This window comes from Colletes gigas, unplaced genomic scaffold, assembly GCF_013123115.1.
Source record: "Colletes gigas isolate AHSC1104 unplaced genomic scaffold, ASM1312311v1 Colletes_gigas_Sc00037, whole genome shotgun sequence".
Taxonomy (NCBI): Eukaryota; Metazoa; Arthropoda; class Insecta; order Hymenoptera; family Colletidae; genus Colletes; species Colletes gigas.
In genome coordinates this window covers 420,148-435,370 of record NW_025106666.1, presented here as the reverse complement: position 1 = coordinate 435,370, position 15,223 = coordinate 420,148, and the positions used below count along the sequence as shown (strand labels likewise).

Sequence of the window (15,223 nt, the reverse complement as noted above, 5' to 3'; positions counted from 1 at the left end):
GGTCTGTTTCAAGGGGTAGGGGCACCAGAGGGTGCAGATAATGTCATCACGCGCAGTAATTTGCAGCTCGTGAGGGTGAATATTCGGGAGCCATGAACGAGCGTGATGTGCTCCACCAACAAAAAATGTTTTCTAAAACATCTGGGAACGATGACGTGTTCAATGCCCCTATGTAAAAAGCGTTAGAACGAAGAATTTTACTGCCGCGTTTAAAACTACAACACTCTGATCATTCGAACATCATCAACGATATCCCATAAAGCCTTCCACGGTTCTTTTTCAGTGTTCCTTGATTTTAAAATACAGTATACTAGAAACAAATTAATATTGATCGTTCACTTGGCTAAGTTCTTCCTTAGAATGAGTCTATGTTTTAGAAACTAATATTCTAAGTATAACTATAACTGATTAACTATATGTTACTATAACTACCCTACATTTATTCATCTACATGCATATAACATGTTTCACAATTTAACAACATGAAATAAATATTACATCTTTAAGAAACGTTATCAATAGAACAAATTGACATTTCTACAGAAGACAAATCGTCAAAATGAACTAGTAGCGAATGTTTATAGATGATTTTTGAGATTACAAACTCAATTGCTATCTCTTAGACGAACGTGAAAGCTGGTGAAACCTTTAGAGCTTGCTATGATTGCTTTAAAAATCTTTCCCTTCGCTTACTTCAATTTACATCCTAATTTGTTCATTACAATTATTTATTTTTATATTCAAATATATATTTGTAATACGTTTTTGAAAACACTTCACAGATTTAATTTATATATTTATTAGACTCTATCGGCCCCTAGACCTTTAAATAGAGAATTAAGATGGCTCATTTCTAATCGGGACACCCTATATAATGGAGAGTAACTTCCAGTATCAACAGCTTCAACGGTTCTCGAAGCACCTTGTATGGCAGAAACATGTTCCTGGCCCGAACTTAATCATCGTTTCTGCTCGTCGGTTTTAGTTTCTAGTATTATTGTTGCTCAATTCGGAAAACTCGATTCCAATCGGCTTCGATCAACTTCGATATGCTGTCATTTTTCGATAAAACATTTTTTAAACTCTTCTTTTAAATTTTCGAATTTTTGTTACGTTTTAACGTAAACATCTTCTATAGGGATCAGATTCATAAATTGTTGAAACGATTGTAAAAGTTACAACAAAACTATAACAAAAATTTTGTAAACAAATCGTACTTTGCTCTTTGGATCGTGGCCTTAGTAAAACTAAAATCACCCTATCGAAAATGTAGAGTGAAATGGATAAAAAAATTCGAAGAACGGTCATACATTTGAAGAAGGAGTTAAAAAAGTATCTTACAGAAAAATTGTATTTTAGGGAGCTATTGGCTGATCTTTTCCTTTCAGAGAGCCTCTCGCTTCCGCAGCAGATCACCTTGGTCCACGGAACTCCCCTCCATCGTGTGACTTCACCTTAACTACTGCCCACGTGACTCTTCGGTATCTCAAAGGACGATAAATGCATTCGTAGATTGCAACCTAATATGCACGCGTGCAGTATATTCTCCATTTTAATTCAAATTGTGAGTAGAAATCGCACAAAGGCAAAAACCTTACCTAAACAAACATTTAAAATAACGAATAAAAGATAAACGACTGTTTATCCGTTCCTCGTTAAATAAAAATTTCTATCGAATCGGTGAATTGAAGAACAATACAAGTCCAAAATCTTGAGATATTCAGAGAAACAGGTTTAATTTTCGTGTTTCGTCAATATAATTGACTAGCTTTTGCCCGCGGCTTCGCTCGCACAGGAAACCGTTTAGTTCCCTCGGAAATTGATATTGTTTCTCCATAAAACCTTTTAAGCCCCTATTCACCTCTATAGAGTTTTAATTTGATGAGCCACAAAGAAAATATGTCCCATATAAACGTTGCAACCCCTTTTCACCCTTTCAGAGGTTGAATTTTTTAAAATGCCGAAATAGGTGTTTGATTAATTATATCAAAGAGCATTAAGACCAAGTTTGAAGCAAATCCGACGACAAATAAAGTATTCCTCATGCAAACGTTGCAACCCCTTTCCACCCCCTTAGGGGTTGAATTTCGGAATATCTTTTCTTATTCCTTGTATACATCATAAAGGAAACCTCTATGCAAAACTTCAGTTTTTTATGTCCAAGGGCTTAACCTGGGCGTTGATGAGTCAGTGAGTCAGGCCTTTCATTTTATATGTAGAAGATTTTGTATTGTAATATAACTTATGCGATCCAAACGTTAAGGGTCAAAAACGTTAACTGTTTGCCTTGTAAAACTAATGAACACATTATTAATTTCTCGTCGATTATCCTCGTGCAATATTCTCTAAAATGAGTATCCTCGATAAGTCATCGATACTTTCAGAATCGCTAACAATAACGCTCTCCTCGGTGGTGTTAAGTGACCAAGCTTCATCCGGAAGTTTTAAATCTGATCATAACTTGTCTCTCAGTCTTCTGTCCTGTTTTTCTCTCTTTCGTCCAAAAGGAAAGAGAATTGAACAAAGGAAAGGACTAAAAGGGAGCCCAGGTTGAAGAGAGAGGCGCAGGAGAGACAGATATAAATAGACTGACAAGGAACCATCGCGAACGGTCCGGCTTCGATTTTGATGAAACTTTGTACACTTATAAAGCAGCCAAAAATAATCGACACGTATTTTTTTTTAGCTGCGGTAACTCGAGTTTAAGGGGTGAAACCACCCCTTGAAGTTTTGGCTCGAAACGGCTATCTCGAAAACGGAAAGGCATACAAAAAAATTGTTAATGGGCGAGGTTGATGGTTTCTTATGTACAATAACATGGTGTTAAAAAATTTAAAAAAATACTATTTGTTTATAACAAAAAAAAATTTATTAACTTAATTTTTCATTTTATTGAAATTTTCATAATGACAAAAAATGACGAGCATTTTATTCCAAATCCATTGGTATGTAATATTTTAAAATTGCCTCGTACAGTTTTGCAGATTTTTATGATTTACATCTTGCGCGCACATTCATTATGGTAGTAGCCGTTCTAACTTTGATTTTAATGAAGCACTGTAGGCTTGCACTAAATTATACAGTAATAAGTAGCGAGTAATAATAACAGTAACAAGTTTCTTAACAGCAACGAAAGGATTAATTATTTTTATTGCCCACCTATGACATCGTGGCAAAGGTGGAGCGATTTATAAATTATAAATATATGCAGTGTGTATAACAATTATTCTATATAGTTCCGACAATAGTGGTACTCGTCGAAAAAATGTTTGAAACATAAAGATTTCTTACACCATGCGCATTTAATTATTGCCACGTCACCGCAAATATGACATGTTGGCTCATTTTCAACAGAATAGCAGGACTCAACAGGATTCTGGAATGCATTTGGCTTTTCATCTATATATCCGGATTTATACCAGGAGTATTTAATAAAATTTTGGAACCTTGGCGATGAAAATTGATTGTGGACCAGAGATTGAAGTTTAATTATATTATTCCTAGCGTGGAGATTAATGTCGTGATTTAAAACGAGAACTATATCGGAAAATCGGCGGACGAAATTTTTCCAAGTGCGGAAACCGTAAACATCCAGTGGTTGAACATACTTTGTTCCACCTTTTGGTATTATAAAAAGTTTTACATTTTTACCTTCGGGAGTAACTTCGTTCACCGTCTTCTTACAGTGACCACTCCAGGAATCAAGAATTAGAACTGTTGCGGCCCCAGTATTTGCGAAGTAAATCTCTCTTAACCAGGTCTTGAAATGGTGCGTAGTTAATTTGCCTGACTTTGAAGGTACAAGATATACATTGTCAGGGCGAAATAAATGTTGTTCCACAATCGGCCCGAAATGTACTGTAATCTCTTTCAGTACAATAAATAATGGTGACAGTAATTGTCCATCAGCTGAAATGGTTGGCTGGATGGTGTAACTATGAGTGGTGGATGACACTGATTGAACACCTCCTTCTACGATTTTTATACCTTCTTCAGCCAAAGTGCGCCCTGAATGTAATTCCAAATTAAAACCACTTTGATCGGAATTGTAAACATTGTGTGGTTCATTTCGGACTATATATGATTTTACTTCATTCACGAATGCGCTGCATTGCAAATGAATATCGTCTTCTCGATTTACCATATTTGTGGTTACAAATCTGGTAATTTTTCTGGACACTGATCTAAACATCTTTTTAAAAGTATATAGCCAAGTATATCCGGCTTTAAATGTTTGTAAATTTTCTATGTCCCTCGCTTGTAAAGCCCATTGCCGTAGATCTACTTCATGCACAATTACTCTTAACTGCCGAGCTTCCATAAATTTATTAAATGTATACTCTGCAATACGTTTTATCTTTTCCTTTTTTGTGCCACCCTGTTCAACTTGTAAAGCCCATTTACGAAGCATTCTTTCGGATTTCACGTGACGGAATTTGGAACGTACGGTGTCTAATTTTAATCGCTTCGACTTCCCGCTGTTCCAGTACGCCACAGCTCTCCTTTTATATTCGAATGGGATGTATTCCTTATTCGAATGACATACAACGTCTTGTTCGTATATGTTTGGAATATTCGGTGTCCTATTTTCCTCCTCTTCATCTACCCACAACCAGTTCAAATCAACATCCTGATTTTCTTGGTCGATAGGCGTCCCGTCCATTTCAACACACGTTTCATGTTCAACCAGGAATGCCGTGTCTTCGACACTTCTTACAATTAAATCGAATAATACATCCCTTAAATTTTCTTCTGCGCTATTAATTGGCGTGGGTCCCTGGTTCCACTCAACAAACGCAGCATACAGTAAAGTTATTACATTAATAGGATTAATATTTACCATCTTTCTGAATACAGTAAAAGCTGGATATATGCAACAAAAGATTGGCTGGATAAGTGCAACGTTTAAATGCCCAGAATCGGCACCTCGGTTGTATGGATAACCAACAATGTTCTACACGCTTATAAAGAGCTAATTGCAATATATATATATATCCAAGTTCTCCCACTTATCTACCAACAAATATTATTTTCACATGACAAGTTCAATCAATTTAATTAACTTTACGATATGTCACGTTATCAAAAGGTATAATACAAACTCCATTTCAATATACCCATTTTATCATGTTTATTACAAAAACCGTCTCGATTTTAAAGAATGTTAATAACAACAGAGATACAGATGCACATACTAATCTCATTTGACACGTATTTTTATTATACAAATTACATAGAATGCTTTCACAACAGTGAAGATTTAGATAACGTGCGTAAACTGCATGATAGGCGAGCCGCAGAAATGACAATATTTATTTATTCAATTTGTATTTTAAAGCAAGTACATCATGAGAATAATAAGTGTATCTTTATCTCCTGGTATACACACTGTATGTATTTATAATTTATAAATCGCTCCCCCTTTGCCACAATGTCATAGGTGGGCATAAAAAAAAATCTTTTCATTGCTGTTAAGAAACTTGTTACTGTATAATTTAGTGCAAGCCTACAAGGCTTCATTAAAATCAAAGTTAGAACGGCTACTACCATAATGGATGTGCGCGCAAGATGTAAATCATCAAAATCTGCAAAACTGTAAGAGGCAATTTTAAAATATTACATACCAATGGATTTGGAATAAAATGCTCGTCATTTTTTGTCATTATGAAAATTTCAATAAAATGAAAAATTAAGTTAATAAATTTTTTTTTGTTATAAACAAATAGTATTTTTTTAAATTTTTTAACACCATGTTATTGTACATAAGAAACCATCAACCTCGCCCATTAACAATTTTTTTGTATGTCTTTCCGTTTTCGAGATAGCCGTTTCGAGCCAAAACTTCAAGGGGTGGTTTCACCCCTTAAACTCGAGTTACCGCAGCTAAAAAAAAATACGTGTCGATTATTTTTGGCTGCTTTATAAGTGTACAAAGTTTCATCAAAATCGAAGCCGGACCGTTCGCGATGGTTCCTTGTGAGAGTCGAGGAAGAAGCAAAACTGATAGGGACAATTGGAGGGGCACAGAAAGGAAATAGAAGGTACAGACTTAAATGCGTCAAAGAGACGAAAGAAAGGAAACTGTAGACAATGGAACAGGCAGGAAAAAAGAAATCAGAAATAAGCAGTGTGTCTCTTGACCCATAAGAAATAATATTAAAATGGACACGAGGTATATACGAATTGACGAGAGAAACACATGTTTGAAGAAAATAAGGTTTCCATATTACGTACAACCTTTGATTACGATACATTTATAATTCACCTGTTGCCCTAAGGTGAAAAAAATCATCCGATTTTCCGACACCTACGATTATACGATCAACCCACGTCGTTCCTATTAAGTTGGATAATCGAGGTTCTACCATATTAGTGGGGGTTTTCTAGATAACTAATGATATAACGATATAGCATGAATTCTTTAACAAATACCTCAGCTTGCAGACTATAGGCAGAGCGAGCGTAAAAGGGTTGTAATACTCCACGACCTTTACTTACAGAAAACTTCATGGGGAACCGATGGTCTTAAAAAAGTCGGTTCCTAAGAGAGTCATAAATCACTGAACCGTACCTCTTGTTTGCCAAGGTTGATAGTGTGTTTTGTACGGAGTATGTCGATCGTTTCGATCGCGTGGGTGTAAAAACAGGTATCGAAAAAATGGAAGCCCAAGCACTCGGTAAAACGTGGGTCTTTCGTGACCAATCGAATCGCTCAGAAAACTTGCACAATATGAAACAACGATTTGCATTCAACCGCGTTTCTTGTCAGGAATAACCTTTTTCTACAAAAAAAGGAAACTTCGTCTTACGTACGAGTTTCTTTAAAAAACACCAAGAAATCAGTCTGAACGCTTCTAAATTGTTTAATTCCTGATGTACAATCATTATACGTGGTAAAATAAGACGAATAAACAAGCATTACAAACTTGTGTTTAAAGGTTTGTGTCAAAGTCGTTCTCTCTCTAGTTAGATAATGAAAAAATGTACATTGCATCAAAACAAATAAGAATTAAAAAAGAAATAGATCCTTTTCAAATACTACAAGAAATGCGAAACTTAACTAAATTTAAAAATTTACTTTTTATATTACGTTTGCTATGTGCTTTTTTATACAGTAAACATGTATCTTTCAAAATTATTTTATTTCTTGTTATTTTAATTGCAATTTTGGTTTTAAAGATCGATTATTCAAACAAAGTCTACGTGTTAGTTTAGATAATCGATGTTTTATTATACATTCATTATGTTTCAACCCTTAACTGGAATCGTATATTTACAATAACTAACATCGTAGAGCATTTTTCTATCCCAAAATATACTATAAGAAAATAAAAAGCAGCCAACTTCCTTGCACAATTGTCTTTATTTTATTTGTCAGTTACACAGAATAACAGAGCACAATATTAATTGGAAATGAAATAAATTTGAATCGTTGAGATATTAAAGTATTCCACAATACCAGTCAAGGGTTAAAAACGAGTTATAATTATTCTATTCGACGTACACACCGGAAAATTATCTAAGACATCGCCATTTGAATAAATGATACAGTCTTTCGTTTTTTGGAGACGCGGCACTCAAAGCGTAAAGTGGCGACACTAAATCCACGTTTCAGCTGTAACGCATCTACCGATCCGGTACTTCCGGTTTTGTAATTGCAAAAACAAACCGGCGGGCCGATACGCTCTCGTTCTGGTTCGCTTTCTGAATTCGATGCTGTAATCGAACCTGAAGGAAAGGTGCTCCGTCTCGACAAATTCGACATGGACCTCGTGATTAGACGGGTCAGTGAAATGAACGTTCACTTAGGCGAGTCAAATATTCCTTATCCATGTCACCGTTACAAATTTTCTGCCACCGATTACGAAACTGTGCCCTGACTAAAAGCGTAATTCATCGATCTGTATTCATTAACATCTTTAGGTATACTGACACGCAACAAACCCGTTAACGTAATTACTTTCCTGTATATGCATGAGATCATAATTAAAATATATCGAGTGGTCCGAGCAAGATCTACGACCTCAAATACTTAAAAACTGTTTGCTATGTGGAAAAATGTTTGAAACAAAAGATGTATGATACGGTGTGGAGTATACGCTCTATGATTATTTTTCACCCCACTTTCCTTTGTTTCGAGCAACCTACCGATTCAGTGTTTGAAAAGAGTCGGACAACAATATAGCCATGTTGCTTTTCTTTCTTTGTAAGCATCAGATACTGTACGCTGGATGCTGTGCGAAACCGTTATGCAACCTGCAGCGTGTAAAGCGGTCTTTGCTCGCCCAGATTCCCGTTGCCCTGTCCTCGTGTCGTTCCTGACATCCAGAGACCAACTATAGGAGATCACAAACTCCAGTAATTCCGTGCATTATAACGATATTCTTTACTTAAGTGGGTCGACTAAATTACGGACTTCCGGTTCTCCCAAAAAAGAAACGGAGTCAGTGCTTTTCTAATTATTAATTACGCATTAAATAATATTAATTATCAAGATCTCACCGCGAGGAAATTGCTAACAGATTACCAGCCACTTTCCATTAATATAGCTTTTTTATGACCAACGATTGTTCTTAGATAACTGTGTCGAAGAAACAAGAAACAAAGGAATTTTCAAAAGAATTTGCCTCGTAAAAGCTCACAGGAGGAACAAAAATAATATGCAACTCACCAACCGTAGAATGCAAGAGTAGTACCCGTACGACCATGTTATCTAGTGGAAATCATCAACAAAGTCATCGGAGAAGTTCTCTGAATCCATGAATCCGATAATGAGATGTCAAGACTCTGTAAAAAATGACAGAAAATATTACACTCAAGGATACCTACAAAAAAGTATTAGACAACGCATCCGTACAACCTCAAACAAATTTATTAAAAATCAAAAGTGTATTTTTAAGAAAAATCAACAGGGGGTAGATGCCTAAATTTTTCGACAAAATTAAATAATTTCAAATCGTTCTGGAAAAATTATTTTTGTCTGCAAGGGTCAATTACAAGCATTTTTGGTCGATATACATACACCCAAAATCCTACGTACTTTCGAGAAAAAATTCTTTACCGAAAATTCAATGTCTGACCAAAAATATTCCACTTGCGTACGGTTAAAGTATCATAACTCCTGAACAGATTGAAGAATTTTAATGTTTCAAAATGCAAATAACGCGTATTTTGGTGGAAAATATTTGGAAATGCTACGAATGTTAGAGAAATTTTTCCTTAACCCCGTAAAATGAGGAAACCCCCATAAAAATAGTCCAATTTTCAAACGACCATAACTTCTACAATAGTGACTGTATTTCATTGGTCCTACCTCTTGGCATTTCCTTGGTCTTCACTAGATTGCTGACCCTGATGTCAACCTCATTATTGATCATCTATGACCATAATTCCACCATTGTTGACCATCAAATATCCAATGACTCATTAAAACCATCACAAAGTCATCCTCACAAGAATCCTCTTACAATTTGATGCACGATCTTTTAAACATTTTTCCACTTTAAAGGAGTGTGTCTCAATACTAAAAAATAAAAGAATAAATATTAGTCGAACATTCCGGATAATCGACACAGTAAGAAATACATACACATAATTTAGGATTACAGTCGTGTTGCAATCAGAAACTGTAATAGAAATAAAACATAAATTCAAATCAAATACATCGCAGTGAACGTACCTATATCACAATTAAACAACAATGGAACTCGAAATATGTTGTATGAAAAGTGTAATTTCGTTTAGAAAGATATAAGTATAATTGACGCCGTACCGGTCGATACCAGAAAAATATCATAAAATATCAACTCAATTGTTTTCACGATTCCGATTTAATTTGTAGTAAAAATACAAGAAGAAACCATTAGAGACTCACCGAAAGTAATAATAACGAAGAAGCGTTTAGTTGTCAACACGTCTTACCGCGTCAATTTTCACATAACGAATGACGAGCCCGTACCATTAACAGCGACGCGATGCGACGTCGCGAATTAGATGGGTTAGAGGGGAGAAGGTCCAAGGTTTCGAGGCTTCGTACTTATGTCCCAAGGAAAGATTAAACCCCAATATTATTGATACTTGGATCGTGGGTACCTCAGGTAGAAATAGCGACTGTAAAAGAAATACAGAAGAATTCCAGACTAACATTGAATTCCCCAATGACTTATCGTTATATTTTTCTGATATAACAGAAAATAGAAGTGGTCAAAGTTATTAGACCATTCTATATAATAGGTAGCTGTGACATGCACAAAATTATAATGAATGACATGTGATATTGACTACCAAGCTGTCGCCATCGGCTTGTTAAATGATTATACACAAAAAAAATGTGTAAAAAAAGAAAAGTAACTATAGATGTAAAACTAAATATACGTTACGGTGCAAACTCGAGGTACAGCTATAATTAACCTCGATATAGATTACAGACAAGTAAACTGGTGGTCTCGATTTAGTCACTTGAAAGCGGGAATTGTGGTACAATATAATTAAAAAAATGCAAAACGTTCAAAAACTTTATACATTATACTGCAATATGTATATCAGGCCAGTTTGTTCGTTTATGCACGTTCCTTTGCGCTACGTGTTAAACGGATAAGCAATTCCAAGAGTTAACGGTAAATAAAATTGCAGAGGAGCTCAAATCACTCTATTCGAGTTGGACAGTGTCATCGGAGAAGAGATTGCATACAGTTGGAACTTCCAAGAGCGTAGCCAGGATGGGACAAAGTCTGCCTCATTTATTTCATAAATAAATAAATTTTAAATTTAATTTTCTTTGGAACTAAATGGCAAAAATATATAATAGAATGAGTATTACAAGCATTCGGTACCATATATCAATTATTATTCAAATATTGTACATTATATTAAACAATAAATAATTAGTCTAACACTATTGCCCCTTTCTAGATAAAAGTCAGACTACGGTCCTTGAGAACCATTATTAAACCAGTAAGACTGTGTGCTATCGGCACAGTGCCACTATAACTTAAAAATAAAAAAACATTCTTTTTTTTTACATTAACCTATTCTATACCCAGCTCAACGAGAATTGGCATGAAAAATATAAACAAATGCCAACCCAAGCGATGAAGAAAATTGTAATTCACAGTCGACGAATAAAAACAGAAGTGCCCCTATTCTCGTCGAACATAGAATATATTTGTATTATTATAATTAAGTAAATTCTTAAAACCTAATTATAAGATTATTTTTATAATATAATAATTGAGCCATTCCTGGCGGCAATGCAATGCCAGAGTGACTCGCGACAGAGGTGGAGCAGGCTCCGACTGCTCCGTCAATTTCCAAAAATCAGATTAATATTCTGACTCCCCGATGGGAAGTGTATCAGATATTAAGCTGATAAGAACAGGTACTACACTTTGATCTTAGCCATAAGGCCGAGAAGCGATGCCATTTGAAATTTCGACAATCCTCTTATACTGTACAGAAGCAATATTATCTGCGAGAAAGAAGTCACTGAACACACCACCTAACGGTGCCGAGTAGAACCAAATTACTACCCTTCCATATAGGGGTTACATTTTAAAAGATATCGATCGATTATAATACATATGTTGAATTGATATTATTTTGTATTATAATATAATAATTAAAATAACATCAAATTACGTGTATTACAAAATTACAGTAAATGAAATATTTCTGAATGAGTCCATCGAAATGAGTATTGGCCATATGCCAGATATTATCTATATAAATACAATTTGACATCTTTTTTTACCTCCAAAAATATTATCTAATTTTGTTATAACGTAAAATACCCTCTCGGTCACACTAATAAGAACTAGACACGTTTAACTATGATTTAATATAAAAAAACTTATAAATGTTAAACTTATTCAAATTTTATAGCATTTCTTGTTTAGATAGTCAGAATTATTCCACTTTACTATACCTCCACTCAATTTTCAATACCAATTAAATCTCAGGACAATATTTGGACACGATGAAACTTGGAAACTGGCTCCACTCATTGAAAACTTTGCTTGTTCGCGGGATAGCGAAGAGAATAACTCGGCCGAACACGTGAGACAATGGCTTCATCGTGTTGCTTGGAAGTCGCGAGGCGGTTTATGTACACGCTACACCGAGCAGAAACTTCAAGCTACGTTACATAAGAGAAAAGCCGGGGCCCTCTCTTTTCCTTGCTTCTCCTGTGCTCGTCGTTCAAAGTTGAATCGTTTGGTCGTAGGTGTCTAGACGTATTTGATTAAGCCGTGCTTCCCGGACTTTTTTGACACGGACTCGTTTTCAGCGTCTAGCCATTTTGTTTCGTCGGAACCCGGAGCAGTCGACTTTTGAAACAAAAAATTCGTCGGAAGCTGATCATACCAAGGCTCATGGAGAATCGCTTTTTTGTGACGATACTACTATGAGCTAGACAGTTTAAACGTTACATATTTTAGGATCCCTTCATGATATTGCAAGATGGGTTATAGTAGTCCCTTTATTAGATAGTTTGCGATACGAGACTTTTTAATCATTTTGCAACTTGTCCGTCAGACTGAAACTTTTCAAAATTGCAAAACCCGGAAGGTGGCCAACTTGAAACCAGTTCGTCATAGCGGTTCAACGCTTATCGATTACCGCGTGCAATACGCCGTGTTAAGTTAGCTGTCTGTCGGCCCTAATTGCGATCGATGGTTGCACAGGCGTTAATCATTTTTCGGCCAGCGGTGCTTTCATATTTCTTTGTTAGATAATCGTGGCGAACGATATGGACGGTTATTATAACAAAGTTTCGTCGAGAAAGTTGTCGCCCACGGCAGGGAATGTGAAACATAATAAAGACTAACTATGCCTGTAAATGCAGCAAAACTTCTTTTTATCAATGTCTGATTCAGTAAACTTCTGCTGGACTTCTGCACTCACGTTTACATCATATGTAGAAACTTACTGTCCAAATTTAACACAAGAAGTATCCATCCAAAGTCTCGGTTCCAACCCCTGTAGTTCAAATTACATTTGTAATTATATTTGGTTCCTGAAAAAAATTAAGCAAATAATAAATACTAATAATGAGATATAACTTGAAAAGGAAATTTTAAGATACACATATTTCCTACTGTGCATACTTAGTATGAGACATTGTGAAATAATTGTTGTATACTGATTGTTTGTAGGTCATATTATTACTCTAAAATCACAATTGATACATATTAAGAATAGAATTAAATCGGACTTTAAGAATGTAAATAATATACAGAGTGTTCGGCCACCCCTGGGAAAAACTGTAATGGGAGATTCTAGAGGCCAAAATAAGACGAAAATCAAGAATACCAATTTGTTGATGGAGGCTTTGTTAAAAAGTTATTAACGTTTAAAGTTCTGCTCGTACTGAATTTTTTTCTCGAAAATACGCAGGATTTCGGGGATATGTCTATTCAACAAAAATGATTGTAATTGACCCCCGCATCTGAAAACAATTTTTCCAGAACGATTTGAAATTTTTTAATTCAATTTTTTAATAACTTTTTAACGAAGCCTCAATCAAGGAATTGATATTCTTGATTTTCGTCTTATTTTGGCTTTTAGAATCTCCCATTAAAATTTTTCCCAGGGATGACCGAACACCCTGTATGTGTATAATAATAAATACACAGATAATAAAACTCGTGTTATTAATAAAGAAATAATTAAAACAATGCAATAAAAACACAGTTGATCGTACGGACGACAGTAATAGGATCTTTTATATTATCTTTTCAATGGATGAAGTTTTTAATCAAAAGGAGGTCACAATCTCTTATATGCTTTAAAAAGTTTTAATTCTTATTCTAAATGGTTTAATAGAAGTATAATTCTAGTATGTGTTAATAATTGAGTAATCTTGAAGAACCGAAAGTTATAGATTGCATTTTAGTTATATAGAGCGATGTCACATTTTTCGGAAGTGTTTCGCGATAATTTCCTTCCCATCGCGATGTTACTCAAGTTTCGTCGGAAAAGGTTGAAAAATTGCGTTCTTTTCAGCCGTAGGCATCAACACATAAAATTTTATCTGATGTAACGACATATTACGAAACGATTCTTGCAAAGATAACCAGAAAACACACGTGTGGGAGACTCAGTATATAGTTTGCAAACTTTCCATTACAAATGTTCCTTTTATTCATATTAATATCTGACCGAAATATCATGAAACTTTAACAAATACTTGGTAAACTCTAGCGAATCGTGTTGCAAGTTCGATGCATATCAGACTGAAAACAATTATATGTATGTAACTATTAAAACAAATTGTCTTATGGCTTTAAAAGACTAGATGGCTTATGAGAATCGTTATTCGAACAAATGGTTTATATATTTATATATTCCCCGTTTAATGCAATATTTGGTAAATAAATGAGAATTCTCAATATTGAAAATTTTTAATTGGTTCTGATATAACAGCAAATTTCACCTGCTAACTTTTACTTTAAAATAACTATAAACTGGAATGCACTCACTGAAACTTTGAATCCACACATTTTTGTGTAAATAGAAGACTTCTACTTTTTTGTACAATTTTCGTAATAACTATTTTTAAAGTACGTCTAAATTAGAATTGGTTACAAGTTTTACAATTACAGTAAATATTGAATCAATTGTTTTCTGATTGTTTACATAAATATAGACATACGTGTGTAATTCTTTAACTGAGTTCAAACGGAAAGGAGACTATAACAATTGCACTAATAGTAAAAGTAACGTGTCCTCCTCGATTATTCGTGAAACATGGGACTCATGATAAAGCCGCAAAGAGAAACTCTCCATTCACGATATGTGGATCTTTTCTATAGTCGTGGATTTAATGCAAGCGTCCTCGATTTGACGATGAAAGAACAATGCTGCGAATAAAAGTATGTATTTGCAATATTCTGCCGGGAGATTCCAGTCGATGATGAGGCACAATGATGATGTGCTTAAAATATCTACCTATTTACCAACTAATTAAGCGATCTAACCGGATTCTGAATAAAGGAGAATCGTTGTTATACAACAAGAATATAAAAAATAACTATAATAAAGTTTCGATTGAACGTGAAATTGTAATACTATAAAATTTAATTTTTTAACCGAAAATGAATGAAAAAAACAGTTGAGAAGGAGGAGAAGTTACAGTTCGTCAACTGACAAAATGACTGTATCTTTGTATTCTTCTTTAATTTCCATTTTTCACTAAAAGTTTTAATTAATTCGTAATATTCTACAA

General features: G+C 34.7%; 1 protein-coding gene and 1 non-coding gene across 3 annotated transcripts in view; one reads left to right on the top strand and one right to left on the bottom strand.

The window, feature by feature from the left end:
• The window catches only part of LOC122402517, a 46,991-nt gene that overhangs the window by 8,862 nt on the left and 22,906 nt on the right, over positions 1 to 15,223 (top strand). The gene's annotated exons all lie outside the window — the stretch shown is intronic.
• On the bottom strand, positions 11,225 to 11,417 carry LOC122402599. The gene has a single exon (XR_006259526.1). It is a non-coding gene; the product is annotated as a U2 spliceosomal RNA (small nuclear RNA).